Here is a 25,391-nt window from a genome sequence, read left to right on the forward strand (position 1 = left end):
CATTGTCCTTTACAGACAACTATAGCTTAGAGTACATTATAATTGCTACATGTTATCCCTAAGGTAAAGGTGATAGTAAAAATATTGTGAAAACACTGAGGCATGTTCTGAAATCTGAGACTCTGTTACTTGCTTTAGAATAAAGCCTGTGTCCAGAACAACTCAGAAATCATGGCTGGCATATTTAGGCTGTAGCAGAAATAACACTGAGTAGCAAGAAGGAATGCAAAACTCACAAAGGTTTGAAAATCTGTTACTTGTTGTTAGAAAGTTAAAAAGGAATTTAGATATCTAAAGGTAAAAAGAACTGTGATATCTTTGTGGATCTGACAGGGTATTATATACTGTCAAGATTCTTAACAGGGACTACCTATTGGGGAAAAGTTAGAATCTTCTTAGTGACAGGTCACAAATTAAGCAAGCAAATTTCCAGTTGGGTATAAGGGAATAATTCTTTGCCTTAACAGAAGTGAAGCACTGAAACAAATGCTTAGAGGGTCTGTGGGGTCTCCAACCTTGTAGATTGCAAAACTCATCTGGAGAAGGTCCCTAACAACCTGGTCTAGCTTTAAAGTTATCTTTTATCTGAGCAGAATGCTGGACTAGATGACCTCCAGAAGTCCCATGTAGCTTCAAAAGCTTTTCATTCCAGAATGTCATGTCCTTTTGTTCTTCTCATAGTGTGCATTCTTTAATCTCATGAAAACAGGTTCTATTCCTACTGTGTGTATAAATATATACATCTAAATTTATAACCCATCCCATAATCTACACTAGGCTCAGGTTTATAAGTTCATCCTGCCATTGCCACCTATATCTCCTGCATAGTACAAACATAACTATCCATGTCTTACTATCATAGAATAGAACAGTCTGGAATGAAAAGCTTTTGAAACTACGTGTAACAGAATTGGCCTGAAATGATAGGAAATTAAATCACAGAACGTAAGGATGGGAGTGATGTTAAGTATCTGTAGCATTTATAAAAGTCTGAGCAGTTCTACACGATTCTGTATGCCCGTGCAGGTAGTGAAAATGCTCTTCTTCCAAGCTGCCCTCTTGACTGTTTACTGCACATTACGGTGCAGCTTAGGTACAGCAGTAAAAAACCCCAAACAACAGGTGACAAATCGTAGTTATGGATGTTGACGCTTAATTGAAGTTTTGTTCCTTTTTATAAAGATTGATTTTGCAATGTGTGTAGAGTAGAAGGTCCAGTGCAGGGCATGAGCAGTCCTAGTTCAGCATAGAACAGAAAGAAATATGAGGGAAATGTTATTACTGTTAACTGAAATTTACTCTTTGCAAAGTACCTCATGAAAGCACCTCACAAAAGGATAGCAAAGCATTATTTAAAAAATGCTGAGAGGTACTTTTCTAGGACAAGGTTGCATTTTCATTATCTTTGGCATATGACAGACCTGATATCTATTATTGTTTTAGACTTAATGTAACAACCCTAACTGCAACACTTTCTTGGTTTATGAGATCAGTGTTATAAAGAACAGCTGGCGAAATGCCTTGTGCTTTCACCTATAACCTGTTGTGTAGAGCAGATGGTCTATCATTAGACTCTGTTGCCCATCTGTTTCTTTGAAGCCCCTTAAGCCTCATGAGGAGTGAGCTAAGTTGCACAATAAGGAGTTTTTCAAGTGCTGGCTAAAGTCTCAAACCTGCTTCTATTGAAGTCAGAGAGCTTCACAGCTTCAGCTCATTGGGGAATCATGTTTTAGAACCGTTGCCCTCTGGTGAGTAATATTACAAGTGAACTACAGCTGACAGATGGCTAAATTCATTGTTCATTTCACAGGGTAGAGTCTAAGTTATTGCAATCAATAATCTGGAAACAAATCTCCAGATATATCCATGCTGTTCCCTCCAAGCCTAGTGAGGTGGTGGAGGCCCCATCCCTGGAGACATTCAAGGTCAGGCTTGATGGGGCTCTGAGCAACCTGATCTAGTTCAAGATGTCCCTGCTCACTGCAGAGGTGTTGGACTAGATGACCTTCAAAGGTCCCTTCCAACCCAACACATTCTATGATTCTATAAATATACAGCATATGGATTTGCTACAGTGCAATGGTCTCTGTCACATGAGTCAAGGATCTGAAAGGCAGAGAATTAAATAGAGAATTTTAAAACTCATTAAGGAGGCAAGCTGTGATGTCCTGTGGCTAGATGTTCTGCGTTTTTGTTTCTATTCTTCAGTGTAATTAGGAATGGACAAGGAGGATATACTCAAGCACACTGGTTATTTTGGCACAATTGATACCTGTAAGTAAATCTGGCATGATGAGAAATAAAGGCTATGGTGTTTCTGAGAGACATTCCAGACTTTTAATTTCACCACTCTTCATTCATTTGGTAGAAGCTGAGACATTACAGCAGTGAAAAAAGAGGAAGGTGCTGTAACAAGTGGTCCTCAGCCTATCAATGTTGACTGTGTGAAATTCTGATATCATCATGGAAATTTAAAATTAAAAACAGGTCAATTGTGAGAGCTGTTACTGCCAGCCATATATTACATAATTGGTATTACTTCTATCAAATTTGAAGTGAACCTAATACCTAAAATAACCATTAAAAGCTAGAGAGCACTTAAATTGACTCATCACCATGAAATAATTTTCCTTCTCTTTTCATTCAATTATCCAGAAAAAAAACCCAACAACCAAAAAAACCCCCCAAAAAACAGTAGATATAAACTATGTTGTATGTTTTCCTGCAATAGATTTTCCTTCTGAGATTTCTGGTTTTCAGGAGTTTTGACAGATCTCTTCTTTTTGCAGCACTACACCCAAAACTCTCTAGAGCAAAAGCTATCAAGATGCACAGATACAAGAAGAGGAAAGAGCCTATTGTTCTGACATGGCTATTAGAGGCTTAGCTTTTGTGGTAGTTCAGGGGGAAGGTTTGAGGTATGTCTATTGCCTGTCTAGTGTTGAAAGTGATGAAAGAGGAAAAGCTGATTGATAGCAGAATTTTCCATTTAAATTAGGCTATAGCCTCTGGGAAATGAAGTGCTTTTCCAAGTTTAGTGTCATTTTATTTCTGATGTGTCTTTCTGGGAGTTGCACAAGGGGAAGAAATAGCTCTGCATTAATAAAATGCATCAGGTCTTACAGTGGATTTTAAAATATTGGTCACAAATTCAAGGAATCTAAAAATAAACCACATCAATTTCATTCCTCAGCATTCATTGCAGAGTCACCTCTAAATTTGGTGGTGACAATTGTTAACATTAAATGCTTACTACTTGCACTGATACTGATATTTTAATTTCCCATCTGGCTTGATCAGGGAAACACTTCTTACCACCAACAAGTAATACTCAGCTACGTTGTGCTGTTCAGGGGCCAAACTCACACTACCCCTTCCAACTGCCATGACCAGGTTTGACATGGCCGAATGAGAAGGTTGCGAAGGTGTCATATTGCTGGAACAGCACTGCCTTAAACTACTGTTGTTAGTCTTTCCCTTCCCCTTGTATTCTGCAATACAAGTAGTCAAATAGCACCAGTCTTGCCTCAGAGTGATATTCTCTGCTGCTTGCGTAGATTTGACACTTTGCAGTCAAATAAGATGAAGTAATTGTTCCATGTTATGTTTCCCTGGGTGTAGCTCAAAGCCTAATTTGTTATTTAGCATGTCATGATTCAGTTCCTTTTCCTTCTGTTATGTGGGACTCAGTAAATAACGAGGCAGTTTTCTAGGACTGCCTTTGCACAGACTGGTTGGACTAGCTGAGAGGAGGATCTAGGTTTCTCAGTGTTGTGCCCTTGTTGGTCCCTTCCCTTCTATGTGCATCAGAGAGGACTCATCAGTGTCACACTAATATTCCTTTTCTACAGTATAGCTCACAGTGTAGGCAGACGGCACTGGAGAATGAAAAGACTGCTCCTTCACTTCTCTACAGAGTCCGACATTCAGTGTGCAAGGCCCTATAAAAGAAGCCTCCATAATGTGTGGCTGGTGACCCAGATAAGTTGATGTAACTCCACATAAATTCTGAATTACAGACTATTTATCATCATGGCTATGAAGCCATGAATGGTGCATAGGGATCTCTAGTCAGAATGTTAGTGGCCTGTTAACAGATGGTAGTTAGTTGTATTTCCAGGATGACTAGGCAATTCAGCTCTTTTTGTGAAGAAGAATTATTTTTAAGAAGAAGATCATTTTCTGAGGCATGAAACCCTAGCTTTCTAGCAGTTGTTTTCACTTTGTGATCAACTATAAGCCAGGGAAGACATGCTATTGTTATCCGGAAGCAGTGAGCAGAAATGTAAACGTGACTAATGTTTTTTACTCCTCTGCAAGTGAAGGAAGATATTCATAAGCAGGATTACTTTAAAATGCCTCACATCACAACACACAGCTTGTTGTAGAAGTAGCAGCAGAAGTTATAGGAGCCTGTACTGAAAATATTAAAGTTGAGTGCAGTGAAGAGTTTGTTGCAGATCATTGCATAAAGAGCTATAAAGATGCAAAGCCAAAGAAGTGTGAACTTTCTAATGTGATTTTCTTATTGGTTTCTACTACCATTGATGCTGCATAAGTGCCTGCCTTACTGAAGACAATCATGGTTCCAGTGATGTAAAAATAGAGAACAAGTGATATACCCCCCTTATGAAAAACTTCTCAAGATAGACACTAAGCGGAAAGGAAACAAAAATAGCTTAGTACTTTAAAGCTACTTTGCATCAACCTGCCAAAAGCATGAAAATCTGTTGAGAAAAGGGAGGGGACTGTAGCCGCCATTATCGATGCTCATGATGTGTCTCTTGTAAATGAAGTAGCTGTAGCACTGGACAGCCTCACCCCCGCCCCATCATCATCTTGACCGACTCCCTAGTGACAGGGAACAAGAACCAGAAGGTGCTAATCAACTCTAAACCCAGATATTTTTAGGCCTTTTCTCAGTATCAGGCAGTAAGCTGAAAGTCATATGAAAAAGTAGAGCTCTGCTATTTTTAGAGGCTAATTATTAACAAAAATAACCAGAGTATTCTATCTGTACAAATGATTTTCTTAAATTAGCAAAAAATTTAATGGAAGCCCTCCTCTGCTTAGCAAATTGTTAATGCACTGATCTCTGAAAGTCACTTTGCATCGATATCCCAGTTATTCTCTTACTTCTCACTGAGCTTCAAATATTTCAGAACAGTTCTAGGAAGACATATTCTGTAGGCTTTGCTGAGCTTTAGGATAGGGAAGGAGAAAAAATTCCAATTGATCAGCTAGTCCATGTCTTAGCCAAGTTTTTGATCAACACTTGAGTGTAGTTTCAGACATAGTTCAGCTCTAGAGAAGATCTCTGCCTAAGAAATATACAGGTTTATCTATTATTATTTTTTAACCTCTGCAGGATAAATGAGGACAAAAAAGAGAATAAGACAGAGAAATGGCAGTACCTGAGCTGAAGGGCCAGAGAAAAGCAGCACACTGATTTACACAGTTCAGTGCAGCTTCAGAACTACCAGCAAACAGGCACCAACACTGAAGTCCTGTTGTCTCACAAAAGGAGTTTGAAGCACAGTGTGCAATAAGCCAATACTGCACCGAGACGAGATACCAGATTTATTACAATCTTGTGCAGGATCACTAATGCCAAAAAAAACCTAGCACAACCATAGGGACAGAACAGAAAATATTTATACACTAGAAGCTGAGATCAAGTTACAATGTCATTTCACACTTATCTATTGCCCTTGATTGGTGTCTTAACTCCAGGCTTTTCATTTAAGGGTATAGTACACAAAAATTCAGAGAGTGGGGGCCAAAATTGAGTAAGGGGGCAGTTTTGGCTTAGGGGTGTGATTTTTACCATGATCAGTGAAAACTCCCTCAGTGACTGGCTTGTCTCTGACTTTATCCCCCTTAAGCAACATAACCAGGTTAAGGACGCTTCCGTGGGAGCCTTTCTCCTCTTCTTGTACCTGTGACATCTTGTTAGCTGTCCTGTTACCTGTATGGTTAAGAATGCTCACAGGGTTGCGCCCTGTAGTGGAGCCACAGTTATCACTCTTTAGCAGAGCCATTCTGAGTACCCTTTAACAGTCTTACATTTGGCATTTCAATTTGTCAATTAGCAAAAAATAGTCTGTTTTCCTGCACAGAGCAGTGACACCCTGCCGCTTCCTTTGGAGCTGTAGTTCACTGAGTCTTAATATGTTAAAGCACAGATTTTCTCTTGATCACTTGTCACAAGCAGGCTGGCAGCTTTTTTTTTCCTCTGTGTTGATTTTAAGTCCACCTCACTGTGTGACTTTGAAGGAGTCAGCCATCTCTTAGTGTGGGTTATCAGAGCATCGTGTCCTCTGGTGATGTCCTAAACCCCGAGAGGTGGAATGTGACTCTGAATCAACTCTTAAAATGGAAGAAGGTTCACTGGACATGGGCAAAGGTGATGCACCCATGAAACTCAGGGAATAATGCAGGGTGTGACTGACTACAACTGTTGCAAAGAGGCTGACTTTATCGCAACACAACCGGGACTAGATGGCGGCCTTTGTTTCAGAAAAGCGGTTACCAACAGTTGAGTAGATCAACTGGTGAGTTAAATATTTCTCCCTGAGTTCATTAAAAGAGCATGAATTACCTCCCTGAATTAGCCAGACTTGCACGGGCGAGTATAAAAGTTGAACAACTCACAGAATAACTTCAATGAGCGCAAAGGGCTTGAGCTGCCTTCATCTCATGTATCCTTTCCCAGTGAATGGGGACAATCGGGGCCATGACAATGAGCACATTAAAAAACAGTTATGGGAATTACATTGGTATTATGATTGAACTGCAATTGCAATTCCTATATTTTGCTAAGTGTAACTTAATTTGTATTGTGTTTTCAGTGTATTTTGTATCACTTTACTAAATCAGAAATCCCATTTAACATCAACTGTCTTCAAATAAGACATTTGATACTTAACATTACATCCTCCAGGCACGGAATATCTAAAAGAAACTGATCAGGAGAGTCTTGGACTCTAACACCTACTGCAACTAGTATTTTCATTTGTAATTATTAGAATAAAACTCTTGTGAGGGCATTGAAAGATTTGTTTTCATCAGATGTAAAGGGCCCAACTGCAAACAAATAACTAGGGAGAAAACTGGCAGAAAGTCTTTAACTTGTGCTCAGAAACCCCAGCTGCTAAAACAAAAATTGTAGCTTTTCTGCTTTACAAGCATGGTTAAGTGTATGGTGGGAGGAAAGCTCTGACGCTGTTCTCTTTTAGGCACCTGGAAGTTCAGGAAGACACCTCCCATCAAGATTTGCAATGAAGAGTGCATCTTCTCTTCTCCCTCCAGGCTTACCTTGGATTGAGAATGTATAAATTTTATGCTGAATGGTTTCAGTTTAGTTAAAATATCACAAACAGTCCACTTTGAACCACCTCCATTGCTACTTCTTAAGCTTCAGTCCTGTTTTTTTCTGCTACCATTTGCCTTCCCTTTCTTGCTGTTACCATTTTCATAAGGGATTGGGTGTTTTGTCTCAGCACTTCCACTGAAGCTGATTCAGAAGGCAACATATGTTATTTTGTGCTGAGAGCAGGCACACACTTGGCTAGGACTCAGTGGAAATCCTTGCTTCATTTATGGACACAATGCAGAATGATTTATCTACAAAATCCAACCTGTGACTGTCCTGACAGTTGTCGGTGCCTCTTTGCAACAAGCAACCACTACTTGCACCAAACCTTGTAAGATGAAGCTGAATCCTTTCTGCAGGTCTCAGGTATGCAAGGGCAGCTTGCATTTCTGCTACCCCCTTTCTGCAGCAGTCACACACCCTTTCATGCTTTTCTTTGGACATCTTGTGTGGGTCTTGATTCTTCCTTCTTGTTGTGAAAAGCTTAGGCTCTGCCGAGCGCATTCACAAGAGCACACAGGCAACAAGGCTTGCATGTATGTGCATGAGTGGCTCATCTTTCCCTCTACTTATGCAGCAATAGAGAAGTAATTCAAATGATTGCTGTAGAATCAGTACAGACTGAAGAGGTGTCTTTACTTAGAAGAGCTGTCGAGGAAAAAGAAAATTACTGGGGACTGCATGAGCAGAAAATGTAACTGACAGTAGAAAGAGCCGTAAAACTGAGCTTCTGTTCAACTTGCATTGGTGCTGTGTAAATATGTCGATTAACATGAAGACTGATGTTCTCTGATTGAAGTGCTTCTGACCTGTGATTTTCACTGATTCACAGAATCATAGAATGGTAGAGGTTGGAAGAGGCCTCTGGAGATCATCTAGTCCAACTCGCCTGCTAAAGGAGGTTCACCCAGAGCAGGTGGCACAGGATAGTGTCCAGGCAGGCTTTGAATATCTCCAGAGAAGAAGACACTCATGTGACTTTTCTTAACCTGAAAAGCTTAGAGGGTTCAGAAAGGCTTTTACAATTCACAGTTGTGAAGAAACCTTGAAAACACTGAGTAAAAGTTTCTGGGTACTGAAAGGCCTATAAAAGGAATGCATTGACGCAAATTCAGTGTCTTTTTTTAGCCAGTCTTACCACCTTTTCACATATGAGGTTGGCATTATTGTTCTTTAGTCACAGTACGGGCACAGCATGATGTACAGCAATGCAAAATTCTTTACTGCACCAACCCCATCTGTGTTCTGATGGTGGAACAGGCCTTCAGTTTCTCTTGCCTTTTGACGTGGTGGTGGATGGGCCAAAAAAAAAAAAAATCCATTAAAATCCATGCATTGTCTAAAATAACTGTGATTCAAAGGATAGGAGTGAAAGTTTTGCTTGCCAGTTTTCTGAACAATAACATGACCTAAGAAACAGGAGAAAAAAATCCAAAAAACTGAAGAGAGAAAAATAACAGAAGCAAAAATAGTGTTTCCCTATAGCCTGCTGCTGGCCATGTCACTGAATTCAGATCTGCCAAAGCTGATTTATTTTTTTCACGAATCTCAAGACCACAAGAACAGCATTTAGGTCACTCCAGTACTACTTATTCCTGAGAAAGAAACCTCTTTTCCAGTCTGTTTAGTGGTGATTGTTGGAAGCTACAATAAATTAACACAGAAAGTGGAAGACGATTCAAGGTGATTCTAGGTTTTATAGACATAGAAGAGTGCTTTTTTCCTTCTTTTTTTGAACATATCAAGCTGGGGTCCTGTTTCTTTAAATATTTCTCCTGTTCATGGAATGACCAGCAGCTGAGCGGGATAGAGGAGAAGCAGCATCATTCTCACTTCTGAACTGGGATGGGAGAGGGAGAGGTTTGGGATAGGAAGAAGATTCTGAAAATATGAAAAAACAAGAGTAAAAAATGGGATTTTCCATTTTCCAGGGGAATATGTTTTCAGGATGGTCACACAAATGAAAAAACACTGTGTTTGGTCTATTTATATTTCTGAAGGTTGACAGCCAAGTCACCCTAGGCTCTGTCTAGGCTCAATAGAAAGAAAGAGGTTTGAGATAGGCAGAGTTGCCATGCAGAGGTGTTTACCTCTTGATTAGACAGAACAAGTAGACCACCAATTCAGACATCATGTTAAAGCATTTGAATTTATGTGAGCAGCATCCAGATCCTAGTTCACTCACTGAAAGTAAAATAATAACAATAGAAAGTAATGAAGATTTGTTGATTCAATGATAGAGAACCCTAACCAATGATTTGTGCATATTTGTTAAAATAGCATGGAAAACAAAATACTGTCATCAAGAAGATCCCAAAAGAGTGACTTGAATAACTTGTGAACATTTTCAGGAACTTAAGCATTGCAAAAGTCTTGTAAAAATGGGTTTTCTTGAGCCACTGAATCACTGGAGGTAAAACCACTCAGGACCAAATAAAAAGCAGTGCTTATTTTTCTCCTTTTGCTGACAAGATAGTAATTTTCAGCAGCATTCTGAAGCATGACAGGAGTCAGAGGAATGCACAGTTCTGCCATGACAGCATGACTGACACAAATTGTATATCACAAGCAATAAGGTTTCTTTTGAAGACCATACTATGAAGAAAGATTTAAATGATTAAAAGATGAAGAAAGAACAAAGGAAACTGACAACAGCATCTCCCCTGCCTCCCTAAAAAGGTCCAAATAATTATCACATTTATTCAACCTAGGATTTCTCACTAAAAACAGAATTTTGCATTTTGATCTTAAATTGTTATTGGAGATAGTGAAGTCAAATCTGACAGTTAAGAGACTTAAACTAATACAAAGTCATAAAAACTAAATATAGAATTGTTGGCAAGTACATTCAGTAATAGACTCGACTTCCTTTGTTCTGGATTGTACACACTGTACAATCCAACACCTGTAATAAATCATTGGTCCTTTTCACTTTATTGAGACCTCAGTTCATCAGGTGTAAAAAGCAAACATAGTCAACAGAGATGTGAACATACTCAGCATTTCACAGGACTGAATGTTTGAGAAAACCCAGGCACTGTGTTCCTTTGTTAGAGATTCCTAAATGTAATGGATTTTGTAAATATCAACCAAGGAAAGAAAAAGAATGCAATGCATAACATATATATAAAGCTCTTAGAATTCCAATTTTGTTAATATCTTTTGTTTGATTTTGCACTCACAGAATCACAGAGCAGTTGAGGTTGGAAGGGACCTCTGGAGGTCATCTAGTCCAACTGCCCCCTGCTCAAGCAGGGCCACTTCAGGCCAGTTGCCCAGGGTTCCATCCAGATGGCTTTTGAGTATCTCCTAGGACGAAGACTCCATAACATCCCAGGGCTACCTGTGCCAGTGCTCAGTCATCCTCAAAGTAAAAAAGTATTTCCTGATGTTCAAATGGAACATCCTGTGTTTCAGTTTGTTCTCATTGCTTCTTGTCCCATCACTGAGCACCACTGAAAAAAGCCTGGCTCTGTCATCTTTGCATCCTCCCTTCATGTATTTATAGACATTGATAAGACCCCCCTGAGCCTTCTCTTCTCCAGGCTGAACAGTTCCAGCCCCCTCAGCCTTTCCTCATGTGAGATGCTCCAGTACCTTTATCATCTTAGTGACTCTTTGTTGGGCTCTCTCCAGTATGTCTATGTCTCTCTTGTACTGAGGACCCCAGAATTGGACACAGTACATCTGGTGTGGCCTTCTCAGTGTTGAATAAAGGGGCAGGATCACTTTATGCCAACACTCTGCCTAATACAGTCAAGGATATCCCTAGCCTTCATTACAGCAAGGACATATTGCTGGATGCTGTTCAACCTGATGTCCACCAGGATTCTCAGGTCCTTTTCTGCCAAGGTGCTTTCCAGCTGGGTGGCTCCCAGCATACATTGGTGCACAGGGTTGTTCCTCCCCAGGTGCAGGACTTTGCACTCACTCTTATTGAACCTCGTTAGGTTTCTGTCAGCCTATTTCTCCAGTCTTAATTTGCTTATTCAAATGTATTCGGATATAAAATCAGTGTTTGAACTGCTTTCCGGTTTTATTTTACCTCAAGATTTGAGATCACCAAACAAGGAAATGCATAGAAACAAGAATCACATACCAGATTTTCTCTTTCTAGAAAAAATATTAATCCTATGTTGTCATTTCACTCTTCCTGTACACTTACAACTTAAAATCCCCTTAGAGGGAATTTCCTTAAGAGAAACTTTGACCTCCCATGGCCCCTGCATTTTTAATAGGGATTAGACTTTCACATCTCTGAAAACTCTGCAAGTAATGAAAAATGTCAGATGCAGCCAGGATGCCCTAAATATATAACATACGGCATGAAAAAGATAAATGGTGCTTTATAGAATATGATTAATGTTGATGTTCATTATCATGACATATCTTATAGGAAAAAGTATTGCTAATGACTTGGGAGAAACTAGCTGCTACAGAACTGTTCTCATTCTTTATAAAAAAAGGTACTCTGAACACAAAGTACAATTCAGAATTGTTAAATTCTATTGAAAATTGCCACCATAACTAGGGACTTGTAGCACTTATTTCTGTCTTTGTAAGATTGTACAGGTCATGGATTTATGCGGAGATATAACTTAAGCTTCCAATAAATATAAGTCTTTATCATATACAGTGAAGAGCATAACAGCGACTACATGATTACTATGACATTGAGATTCTAAATGAAGCAAAACAGGTATCTTGTTTTTTAAGACTTCAGTGACTTAATGCATTATCTACATTGCGCACAATTAATCTACCAGGTACAAGTGATTTTTCCATTCATTCTCTTAGTGAATCTATAGTTCTCTGAAGTATTTCAGTATGGTTTAGTGTCCTAAGCCACTTAACACAGTGTTATCATATCTGCCTGTGACTGGATAGAAATAGTATATGTTGCAGAAAATGTCAGACCTGCTCACAGACAGCTGCAGTTTGTATGCGCTAAATCTAGTGAATTTGTCAGTCATCAAACTTACTGCACAATAGGTGACCCAGACTTGGTTTAAATTATACAAATGTGTGTGAGGCACAGAACAATTATCATTCAAAATTACAGGATTCACGTGGCCATTTCAATTGTAGTATAATCCCAAGTAAACCTTTCAAAATCATTAAATTTAACCCATACAAAATATCTGTGCAGAACTAGAAAAAATGTCTAAGCAAGCACAGGCATTCAGTATAGCTAAGATGAAGGCCAGGATTTCAAAGGTATGTGGAAGGAGAGCATTGCTCCTTTAAGGTTATCTGGCAAAGGACGAAGCCATTAACAAGAACATAGGGGACATAAACCTGACTGACATGATAATGGAGACAGTGATGAGAACCAAACCTGGTCAGTCACATCAATTGATAAGGTTATGTGACAGTGTGAGAAAGTTTATTCCAGTGACGTTACCTGACTGGGGACCTGTCAAGTTGGGAAACTAAGGAGAAAATGGGGAAACCAGAAACAAAATACACAGAGACACAGACCTGACAAAACAAACACTGAGACAATGGGAAGAAACAAACTTCATCATGCAGGCTAACTTATCAAGAAACCACAGGTGCCACTTCCAGGAAGATCAGCCTGAACTTTGCAACTGATGATGTTGCATACCAGGGGATCCGCCTGAAAAAAGTCCTAAATTAAAAGACAGTGCTTTGACAAAGCCTGTAGCATAGAGCCATGAAAGATAAAATAGGGTGAAATACAAATATAAAGTTCAAGGATTCAGGAATTAAAACAATGTGAGAAGATACAACATGCTAAAGGAGTCTAAAGATGGCAACAGCAACATGAAGCATGAATGTGAAGCAACATGAAACAACATGAACATTCCCAGCTGGAGCAGAATCTGACCCTTCACCACCTTCATGATTACCTGGCCAACGAAGACTCCTTTTGTGTATTATGTTGGAAATAATAAGCATATTAGTGCTTTGCCTCATAATCTGTTAATTCTGACTGCCTTTGATATGTCAGACAATAAAATAATTGCTTTATATTTTTGAGCTGAATACCTTCTGCCTACAAGAGATTCTCTGGGCATGGTGAAAGGTGCTTGAACAGAGTGACTCAGAGGGAATGTAGTAACAGTGCCTAAATTTCTGAAGAGGTTTTGAAGAAAAAATATTTTTGATAACTGGGCTTTTATATATTTTTAATGTATTCCTACTGGCAAAAATGTTCATATCAATGACCTCTGTGAGAGTAAATAAACTGCATTTTATGCATTTTAATTGAGTTGATCTGACTTGCAAGTGCGCTGGCTTATTCTCTGACCTCTGAGATGTGTAGGTGGTACAGAATTTAAAAAACAAGACCGGTTATATTTAATTGCTGAATCAAAGGTGTGAATGCAAAGTGATCTCTACTGAAATAGACAAATATTTTTTAATGCTGTTTCTGAATTGAGAGCTCACCAAGTTAGTTGAATTTAAACTTACTTTAGAGCTTTGTTAGCACTATATCTGAAATGTGAGCTTGTTATTTCAACTTGAAATGGAAGGCTATATCTTTCTGTAACTCTCCACAAGTAAACTGTATTTTCTCAGAACTCCCATACAGAGGAAGACAGTGAATATAAGGGATATTATTGAAGGAAAAGCTAGGACTTTTCTTTGCAACTGGCTTTTTAAACATAGAGTTTCTCCATCAACAGAGAAAAAAAAATAAACATTTGATGTGGTATAAGACTTTAACTAGGTTTTAGCATTTTACAGTATATGAGCCCACCTTGGCACAGTAGTGCCTTCTCCGACATAGTACTAATAACACTGACAACCTGGGTGCACAAAGAAATGAAAGTCAAATCCTAATATGCAGTTTGAATTTATGCACATATAAAACATTGTGTGTATATGTATAAAGACATGATAAGTAATTTTTTAAGCATATTAATGTGTGTTTAAGGAACTGCATACTTTTCTGTGTGGCTGAAATGACAATTGATCACAATGTAAAGGCAGTTATTGAATTATTAAATAGCATAGTCTTCCTCATTCAGAACTAGTGTTGTGTATTGCATTTGCATTTTAGTTCTAAGATGAGGAGTAATTATCTTTATTTGAAATAGAGTAGGAAACATTGTGTGACTGGATATCTGTAAATTCATTAATTACCAGACTCTGGAACTACACTGGATATGAAAGTTATTCTAATGGTGGTGGCATTTTGTAACTGCATTGAAGGAGCTAATTAAATTAAATCTCAAATTTAAAAACCCTGGTAAAGGAAAGCTTCTCAGAAGTCTGCGTAGTAATGGACAAAGAAATAATAACCTTTCTTCAGACTGTTAAGGCAATCGTGTGTACTTCTGAGACTGACTAGTCCTCATTTTTAGTAAGGATGACATGTATGTCCTCAAGCACTCTGTAAATTTAGCCTAATGAAGCATACTTGCCCATATTCGGCCATTGAACATTATTTGCTTTTGGTTTACCTAGTCTGAGAAATTTCATTGTAAGACACTGAGATTAATAGCCCATCAACTCCTGGCTTGGGTAGCATATTTGTTCTCAAGAGGCTGCAAAATACCACAGTTGATCTCAATGTATTTTCAGCAGTTATTTAAGAAACTTGGATATGTATCTAACATTCAATCCCACTAGTTCCAGTGGAATTACTTTTGGTCTATATTGTACAAGGTGAATGAAGAATGTTTTTAAATATCCTGCCAGTATGGAACTTGATTCTACAATAAATATTCATGCTGATTACTGACACACATGCGCAAACCAGTGTGTTCAGCTTTTCTTGCATTATTAATAGAACATTTACTGAAGTGTTCAAAGATCTTCAGCAATTTACGTTAACTCCAATAGGTTCTGTACTACACCTGTTAAAAAAGATATCTACATAGTGTATTTCAAAAGCAGTTGATAGTCATCAGGCTTGTATAGTTCTGTGTAATGAGAATAAACTCTCACTACTTCAGACCCATCTTTTACAGTTAAGAAAGGGTTATGAGAAAATATATTCCTAACATTATTATACAATCACGAAACAGAATGATGAAAACTCTATTCTTGAGCAAAACCACTGGTGATTCATCCTTTTTAATACCATTTTATATATAGATGTGAGCTGGTTTTGAATCTATGGAAATGAAGAATTATCTGCAGAAAACAGTGCATTTACATGAGAGTAAACCTGCTCTGAGATCAGAATGCCTTTGTTTCCAGTAGGCTCAGTTAGAATACTCAGTTTTACCTGGTGGAAATAGATCTTGCAAGCATACTTTTGCCTCCCACTTTACAAAGTGACAAAAACATATTTTAGGAGCACTAAGGACTCTTACTGACTTTCTGTTGAGAAAGGAACAGAACTATCATATAAAAAGATGGCACAAAGACTTTTTCTTCAAGAAAATAATTCTATTTAGCCTACATGAAAGTATGTCTTCTCTTAAAAAAATCCTAGAAGAATAGTTTCACATTTTCATTAAAATCTCACAGCAGTAAGTGAAAACACCTTATTTGCTTAAAATCTTTATATTTGTCTCCCATCAACTTTATCTGCTTAAACAAAAATTCTTTCAGAAAAGCAGGACAGAAATTGAATGTCAAATACAGAGGAAACAGAAAGATTAAACCAATTTTGAATTGGCCCAATTCCATTAAAACTGTATACACACTGTCACAGTACTAGTATTATAATTCATTAAAGTATGTTTGAAAAATCTAGTAAGTGTGAGATAGAGTTTGGCACTGGAGGCTTGAATTAGCCTCTTGGTACTGAATGATAAATGATAGGTAGCACGACATGTGCATCTTTGAACAACTTTGAAATTAAGAATCAGCTTTTTGATTTCATAGAATATAAAGATTCACCAGATTAGATATTAATAGAAAGGTAATACAGTTAAAACAAGAAGTTAGGAAAATAATCTTCTCAGTAATATGTCAAGTTCAGCAATGACAATGTGACTGTGATCAAGCGTGAGGTGAGGTGAGGTGAGGTGAAAGCCAGTGTGAGTGCCTGAGGTGGAACTGCGGTGAGTTGGAGCTAAGCTGCTGCTCAAGATCCTGACACAGAGATCAGTGAAGAGTGTTGCATTTTCTCCTGGCTTTATTCATGGCTGTGGTGGTTGGGGTGGTTCTTGAGAACAGTATGTTTGTGTGCAAGGGTATGGGAGTGGGTGAAAAGCCTTCACTGACAGAGTCTGTCTATCTCACTGTATGGTAAGTCAGTTATTTGTGAGATTAATCATTGATTTGTAAGACAATGCCAGTAAAAGCAAATTTCAAGGAAGCTTTAATATAAACACCTTGATAACTAATTATAAACAGTGTTGTGTTTTTATGTGTTATGTTCTTTCCTTATTCATGGTTGGTTGGGGTGAATCACAGGACTAGAACTACATACTATCTCTTCTTATTCCACGACTGACTAATATAGTCAAAAACTAGTCAACATTGTTTTTATTCTCTCTTTCTGACAGAGAAATTGATGTTTGCATTAGACCCTACCAGCTGTTGCAAACCCCCCTATTATTTCTGCATTCACAAGCTGTAAAACAGTGAATTGATTCTCTCTCCTGATGGCCTCCTGCTACCTCTGCCTACAGCTCCTTGATTCCTGATATTTGTTGAATCTGACAACAAGGCGATGAAGTGCAACAAGAAAATATTCTGCAAGTACACGGGCACCAAAAAAGAAGCTATGGGAAATTTGGGCCCATCTCTAAATGAGGCCAAAGTCCTGATGACAAAGGATGTGGAAAAAGCCAAAGTTCCCAGTGTGTTCTTCACCTTGGTCTTTACTGGTAAGACCACCTTTCAGGAGTCGCAATGTGATTCTGAGACTTTCTGACAGTAAATTGAAGTATATATTTCTTTTCCTGCTTTTATGGAAATGAGCAGCTTCTCTGGATGTTGACTATATTTCCCTGTCTTTTTGTCCTGCCTTCCTCCCTCCTCTTCCTTCCATCCCATTCCTTTTCACCCTTCCTCTCTCTCTTCATCCCTGTCCACCTACTTTCCTGTCTGCTTTTCTTCCCTCCTTCCCATTTTCCACTTTCACAAAATAATTTCATTATAACCTTTGACCTCTATTCTGAAACAGCGGTTTCAGCTGTACAGTTACACAAGATGCAAACTGTGGGTAAGAAGCAATGCTGCTTTTCAGATCTGACCTCTCTTTTAGAAAAGGAAGTATGTAAGAAAAAAAACCCAAAATACCAAAGTAAAACATGACAGATATACAGCTGGGCCCGCTTACAAGGGATTTCTGCAAAATAGACTTTATTGACACTAACTGGCCATGTGTATTTAATCATTTAGTCTTCTGCTATTAAGTTCTTTCAGTTAAGAAAATATTCTTCCTTTCCATTCTCGTAACATTTCTGCAGAGCTTTTAGTTAAAAGGAGGTAGGGAAGATGCTATATAATACAGTGGTCATGGGCCTGAGAAGATGACTTGTAAGATTACTGTGTGAACTTGTTCAATTTGTCGAAAAGGAGGTTAAGGAACAATCCAATAGCAGCCTGCAAGTACTTGAAAGACAGTTAAAAAGAAAATGGAGGCAAACTCTTCTCAGTAGCAGCAGGTGAGATAATGAGGTGCAAAGGTCGCAACTCGCAGTTTGAGTGCTTCAGATAGGACAATAAGAAAAAATTCTTCACTGAGAGGTGCGTGCAGCACTGGGAGAGGTTGCCTAGAGAGGCAGTGGGATCTCTGTGACTATGTATCATGTCACAGTCATGAGGTATATGGTCCTCAAACAGAAGAGGTTCAGAAGGAGTTATGGGAAGGGTTAATTACTTTATTTGCGGCTAAGGGAAAGAAAATCAGTAGCTGGTCTTTATCCCAAGCTGGGGTCAAACTTCAGGCCAATGGATTGAAGAACAGTACAAGGATGCAACTAGAAACTCAAGCAGATGGCATGGTCTCCTCTCCTTCTTTCTAAGTGAGAAATTAAGGTCCACAACAGGGAAAAGTTTGGACCAGTAGACCGTTGTTGCAAGGCCCTGGCTTGGTCACAAATTATTCTGGGCTCTGAGACTGGTTTTGAGCTTTCTGGTGCTATTAGAAGACATGAAACATAAGCTGTGTGGCCAGAAAAGGACAAGGACAGAAGAACTGCCAGACCACAAGTGACCACAGGTGTGCATTGTGGACACTGAAGGAACACTTCAGCACTAATCCTTGGATACCACTATATGCCACTGCTTCCCAACCAGTATATATTTACTTTGATTGTACTGTTAAAAAGAGAGGAAAATGCTACTTTTTATTTTAAAAAGGAGAAGATGGACTGTGACAGAATGGTTCAGATATACTTGGATACTTGGACAGGGCAAGATGAGCACTAGGAATTTAAGTGTATGGTCCAGACCAAACTGTATGCTGAATGTGAAGCTTGCCAACTGCACTGCAGTGAAGAGTTTGCCACTGGGAAAAGGTGAGAAGGACAGTGGTATAAAACAATGTCTTAGAAAATACACACCTCCATGCCTCCTCTTGCAATTTTTTTTACCATCCTTCCTCAGAAAAGCTTAAGGAACTCCTTTTCTGTGAATAATGGTTAAAAAAGATGGTAATGCCCTTTTTAAAACAATAATTCACTCTGGAACGAAAAGACACAGGTAAAATGCAGTTCTCAATATATCCAAAACTTCCAAGAGCTTGTCTGAACTGCAGGACAAGATATTTCAAGTGAGGGAGAATAGTATTCTTTTCATCTTCTTTATTCTGTCTCTGTCTAAAATTTTAGCCAAACATTTTATTTCCAGCATAATTTCCTTGCAAATGTTTTGTTACTGAAATATTCTCTTCATTTTGGAAAATGAAGACTGAGATTTTATTTATGATCACCTAACATTTCACACTCAAAATACAAAGGAAAATTATCTTTAATTTCTGCACTTAACAGAAAAAGCAAACTTGGCAGTGAGTGTTTTTTCAAGTGAGTCTGCCTTATTTCCAATTCTGGTCTCTGAATCTCCAAATTGTTGATGCAAGAAAATGAAGCTAAATAGATTTTCTATTCCAGATTTTCCAACTGAGTTTCTATTTTTAGAAATATGCAGATTGTGGAAAACAGAAAATTTTACATAACTTTTAAATTTTGGGGGGTTTTTTAATATAGGTTTTTCACAACTGGGACCTGATAAACCTAGCTTATACGAAATAAATAAAGCCATCTTCCTTCATCTTTCTACACCGCTTAAATCTCAGTTTAAAACTGAAATACTAAGAATAAAATAGTGCCCATCCTCTCACAGTCACTGTGAAGTGAGAAAGCTCCCATACAACAGCTTGAAAGCAATAGCATGCCAAGAGACTGCATGGAGCCAGTCAGTACCTGTTCAGTAACACAGGAGAGAGTCAGGTTGGCTGTGGTTAGTCAGCAATTGCTTCATTCTGGCATGTTGAAGACACCCTTGTGGCCATCAACTTGGCCATGTAGCAGGCAATCTCCCCTTTGCTTCCTTGAGATGAGTGCTGCTTGTTTGAGTTGTTTAAAGGTCATTCCCAAAGAAGAAAGGAAGTTATGGAAATGACAACTCTATTTCATCCTAAAGTCTAGATGAAAATAAAGCTGGCATTAAAGCTAGCGAGCAGGACAGCAGCCATCAGGATTCTCTGTGGAATCAGGGGTAGTACCAACCAGTGTTATCATTCAGCCCCTTTAGCTGTTTGTCACCTCATTTGTCAATGGACTGAACTTTGTTACAAAGTCAGAAAGTCTGAGGCAAAAATCTTCTGAAAAGATCAGGCTTGGGTTTTTTTTGGTTTTTTTTTGGTTTTTTTTTGCCTTTATGTATTTCTCTGCTTTGCCTGTACCAGTAAGGGCACAGGCCTTCATCTTTCAAAATCAGGCTGAAGCCGAAGCTCTGGAAGGCATGTGAGTCAGTCTCTCTAAGCTTACATTTGGCATGGGGGTAGAACAATTACAAAGGTGGTCATCTACAGAATTTCTTGCACTCTTCTCTGAAGTTTTCATAGACTGAGGTTGGAAAAAAAGTTATTACAGCAGCTTCTGTGCAAAGTGCTCACTAGCAGGGAGCCTCTCTTTTAGCATTGCCACAATGGTACTTATGATCTGGAACACAATGTCACCAAGATGAACCATACCCTTTCTAAAAAATAGCAGTCTTCTTCACACTGAAATGCTGCTCACAACCCTATGCTGGCAGAGGATGATTCACACTACAAAATCTTTACCTTGAAACTCTGCTTTGAGTGATTGCTGTTATTCTTTATTTAAGCATAATTTTTTTTGGTCCTATTTATATTATTAATGCCAACTAAAAGTTGTTTCTTCAATGGGGCCAAAATATTATGGACAATGTCTTGAACTTTTAGTATTAAGTGTAAGAAAGGAATGTAATGCATTTAATTATACTGAGATCTTCAGCTGAGCTAAATTAATGTTCTGCATAGCTGAAGTTGGTAGGAGAGGATGGCTCAAAGCCATATTTCTTCTCCCCCACTCCTGAATTGGCTAGAAACCAAAAATAAGGCACTTTGACAATATTAAAACTTCCTTGTTACTAGTCTAAGTAGCATGGGCTACTTAGTCTCAATAGAAGCATTGCACAGGTTCAAAATCCACTGAAGTGGAATACTCTCTGCCTTAACTCAGAGCTGCCTCTATAGCCCTTGGTGATCAAACTACACCCACAGTGAAAGATCCTTCACTGGCATAATGGGTCAGCTTTCTGACTGCCTTGTCAGCAGCACAAAACATCTAGAGCATGGGCCATTGGTCTCTATAGCTCACCTATACTACTTGCACAAACCAGCTACCACAACTTTTCTTGTTAAAGTTATGTGACGTGTGTGTGGGACGCCACTCAGTGAGGTTGTAAGTTATATCATAAGCTTCTTCAGCTAGCTATGTGACACCATGCCAGATCTGTCATGACTTCTGTTAGCTTAGGAAGTACACCAAATAGCAAAGCGACTTCTCTCTTGTATAAACATCACCCACTCATTAATGTTCATTCATATACGGTGTTCTAAGTGATTTAATAAAATCAAATAATCTTATACAGCACCTTTCACCAATAAATCACAGAATTGAACAGTATGACTGGGAAAGCTCAGAGGGACTAAATTATATCTCCCAGATCATCCAGTATAATAGCCAGGAACAAAACTTGGGTTTACTGAATAAATTCAGTCCACTGTTCTGTTTGACACACTCTTGCTCTGCTTTTGTTCTTTTGTAATTTGATAACTTATGAAGGAGAAAACCCTATTCCTACTCATTAATCACAAAGGAAAGCTCATGATTTTGATATATTTTATAATCTTTTCTCCCCTCAGCAGTATATGGCTGTATCCAGTCTGGCTGGATTTCATATAGATATGACATTGTAATCTCCCCACTTCTGATAACAGAGCAGTTATTTTCACAGACCTGGATCTCATGGTTCTGTGCTAGTTATATTCAGCTGTATGGGGAAGCACATCTATTATGCCGATTACCCTAAATCTTCAAAAGAATTTTTTTTTCTAACCAAAACCCAGACTTTGTAGAATAGGGCATTCATGGAGGACTCTATTTTGCTACCATTAATAAATTACCTAATGCCTCTATTCTTAGCAGTGAAATGGGCATCTTTTGTCTCTACAGACAGTGTGAAGTCTTCAGCATAAGAACTGCCTTTTATGAGGTTACTACACAATTGCATTGTACAAAACCAGCCAAGTTTCAGGTTCTAAATTGTTTCAGTCAGCAACTAACCTATTAGGTGTAGATGTGTGTGTCTGTCAGATGTACATATAAACCCTGGCACTTTTTGCTGTTCCCTTCACTGGCACAGGTTCACAGGCTACATTCAGGCACACTTCTTCTGAAATCTCACTTCTTTCAATTTGTTACCCATCACGGATATCAGACCTACTATTAATATAGCTTCCACTTAATACATTTAAAATAAAAAGACCCAGAAACCAAAATCTACAGCAGGTCAGCACCATAAATTTTACAGAATCTTTGTAATGAATCTTAAAAATTATCATCTTCATGATCTTCATGATCATCTTCGTGACGATCTTTAGGGTCCCTTCCAACTCCGACCATTCTATGATACATGTGTATGTTCTACAAAGAACAATTTCTCTTTCACTTCGTTTTCTGTCTGCCTGCCTTTAAATATTTGTGGAGAACTAAATTCTGGATCTGTTATTTGTGCAAACAGCCCCATTATATTTAGAAAAGTATTCTTTCATGACTAAAGATACAGAGGTTCATTTTTATATGTTGAGGAAAAATTCTACAGACTTTTTTTCCAATCAAACTTCTCTTGAAGTTCATGGGATGGCCAAGGGTTATAAAGATTTTCTGAATCATTTTTTCCCTGTGCACTCCAAAAAAAGATCCAAAACCATTCTAGCAAGCTTCCTATTGGTGGGACCCCTATGGTCTTCAGTGGGGCTCTAAATAGAAAAGACTTACGATTTTACTCCCCTTTACTTTTATTGTTATACAAAGCACTATGTACTCCCAGGCTAGTATAAATACATAGAAAAAACCCACTGGTTCCACTTAGACTCTGGCAGACAGACTCATATCAGGCTGTTACCAGTACAATAAATTTACAAAACTATTCTGAACTTGATCCAAGATCCAACAGCACCTGTGGCAGCGTTTCCATTCACTTAACTATGTTTTGTATCAAGATACAAAGCTATGAAGACACTGGTAATGTAAATGTCTGTACATGTAGTGTCCATATTCTTTGTCTTACTGCATTTTTTAAACTACTTTACTACTGAAACAGTATACTTGCCATATTTGACCAAATGTTTAATTAATGCTCTTAGTTGTGGTAAATTAAAAAAAATAATTTAAAATTTAAAATTCTATAAAGGTACAGCATAAGTAATTGGCTCAAATTAATCTGAGCAAGAACCAGAAGGTTTTTGGAATGATTTAGAAGTGGGGCATTTTGATAATTTGTTAAATGTTTAAACACTTCATCTCTCATTATAGCTGACATTTTTTACATCATGCCTATCACCATGGCATCAAAGTACTTCAGAAATCTAATGAGTATCAAATCGGGTATTACTGATATCCTATTGTTTAGAATGAAGCAAATTTATACCAATTTCTAATTTTCTCTGACACTGTGTAAGTTCAAAAGTGAAATGCTTTGTCCTGTATTCCTTCTGTCACAGAACATTTGCTAAATTCAGGAAAAAGTCAGAGAAATGCAGGTTTGAAGGTCAAACTGGTATCATATGACCTGGCTAAATATAGATGCTTGACGAGTGAAAGAGCTTCAGAGGTGTTGGCATGTTTTCCTTGGTGCACTTCTAATTCTCTCAGTACATAACAGATCTTAACATCACAAATATGAAAATTAATAAAATAGAAAATATCTTGGCAGGTGATATGAATGTACCCCTTCTGATTTTCTTAAGGTTGAAGCGCAGCAGGATATGCCTAATCTGCAATGTTTTCACTCTCATTTTGCAAATGTGTTGCTGATGGATACTCTGAGGACAGGAAGCACAGCACTTTAATATTCTCTTAACCTGTAAGCAGCATCAGAATGAATCTGTCATTAATAAAGCCCTCTCCATAAGATGACATTGCAGTTAGTGCAGCATTGCACGAAAGGCTGTTAAACAAGAAAAAATGTACTAAGAGTGAATTGAAATAGAAGAGGGATATTTAAAAAGGTCCTCTCACCTATTTTGCCTGTCTGAAGACAGTTTCTATTGAAAAATGGCTTTGAAAGGAACTGGCTGTGCTTGTACATTTCTCTTTGCAATACAGCCCAGGATCCTGGGACCTTTAATGCAATATGTGCTGTCAGTACTACGGCAGTTTACAGCTGTGCAGCCAGACTTCTTGCTATTTATAGATGCCTCTCCTGCAAACAGTACTCTATGGGGTTGTAATGCAGTAACAGGCACGTTCTTTCATTTGGCGCTTACATCATAACCATTTAAGAAAATTCTGCTCTTCACCTGGCATGGCAAAGGAGGCATATTTATGAAGGTCAAACAGAGCACTATTAGGAAGGGAAATGTGGAATACATGAGGGAGCGGGACACCTACTGGGAGGACTATGTGAAACGAGGAGACATTTTGCAGAGGCATTTAAGGAGTAAAGGAGGGAACGTGCCCACTCACACTGAAGTGCTGCTTTTGTTCTTTATCACCTCTGCAGGGCAACTGGGGGGGTGAAGCTGTTGAAGTTGGTTGGGGTGCAATGTCCATGGCGGGGGCGGTGTCTGTCCATGGCTGTGCTGGATACCGCTTAACCATGTGCTAAGCGTTCAGAGTGCCCGGCACAGTCTATTAATAGAAACGGGGAGTTTGGCACCCACTCGCACTTTCTCCTGTCTCCCTCTCACACGCTCCCAGAGATGCTGGGACTGCATCCTGCATCCTTCTGCTTTTCCAGATAGGAGAACTCGCACACTGCCGTATCCCTTGGGAAGTCTCACTGAGGTCAAGACACAGCCCCAGACAAATAAAACAAGGGCTGCTCAACCCCAGTGTTGCCGAGATGGGAAAGGCTGAGGAAACCGAAGGTAATGGGGGGGAAAGGCGGTGGGAGAGGATTTTTTGCACAAAACCTGAGCTCGCCGGGTACCCTTCTCTCGGTCCGAAGGCAAAGCAAAAGCTATTCTCGGCGCTGCTCAGGCCAGCCGGGCGTAAGGGGGATCGCTCCTGCGCTCCGCCCCCGCCGCCGGCAGCTCCGCTTGGTAACATCCAAGGATGCTGCAGAGAGACGGGTACTCCTGAAGTCCCCCAAACAACCCTAGCAAAGGCTCCTCGGCGTCCCGCCAGCCGAAAAGCACTCAGAGCCGGCCACAGTGCTGCCCAGCAAGAGATCTCCTTCGTCCCTTTCAGCATCCTCACAACACACAAATAAGAGACCCCCTTCCTTACCGCCGCACTCCTCTCCCTCTTCCTCTCCCTCATCCTCTCCCTCTCCTTTTCCTTTTCCTTTCCCTCTACTCTCCTCCCAGTCCCCGTATCCCTGACGCCCTGACGGAGCCTCACCTCCTCCCGGCCCACCCAACTTCTGGGGGAACCAGCCGTAAAGC

General features: G+C 39.1%; 1 protein-coding gene across 1 annotated transcript in view; it reads right to left on the minus strand.

Annotated features, from left to right (window-relative positions):
- The window catches only part of LOC104539614 (protein arginine N-methyltransferase 8-like), a gene marked incomplete at its 3' end in the record, with an annotated part of 40,915 nt that overhangs the window by 14,638 nt on the left and 886 nt on the right, over positions 1-25,391 (minus strand). The window lies entirely within an intron of this gene.

The sequence above is a fragment of the Mesitornis unicolor genome, unplaced genomic scaffold (genome assembly GCF_000695765.1).
Source record: "Mesitornis unicolor isolate BGI_N332 unplaced genomic scaffold, ASM69576v1 scaffold9404, whole genome shotgun sequence".
NCBI classification, from domain to species: domain Eukaryota; kingdom Metazoa; phylum Chordata; class Aves; order Mesitornithiformes; family Mesitornithidae; genus Mesitornis; species Mesitornis unicolor.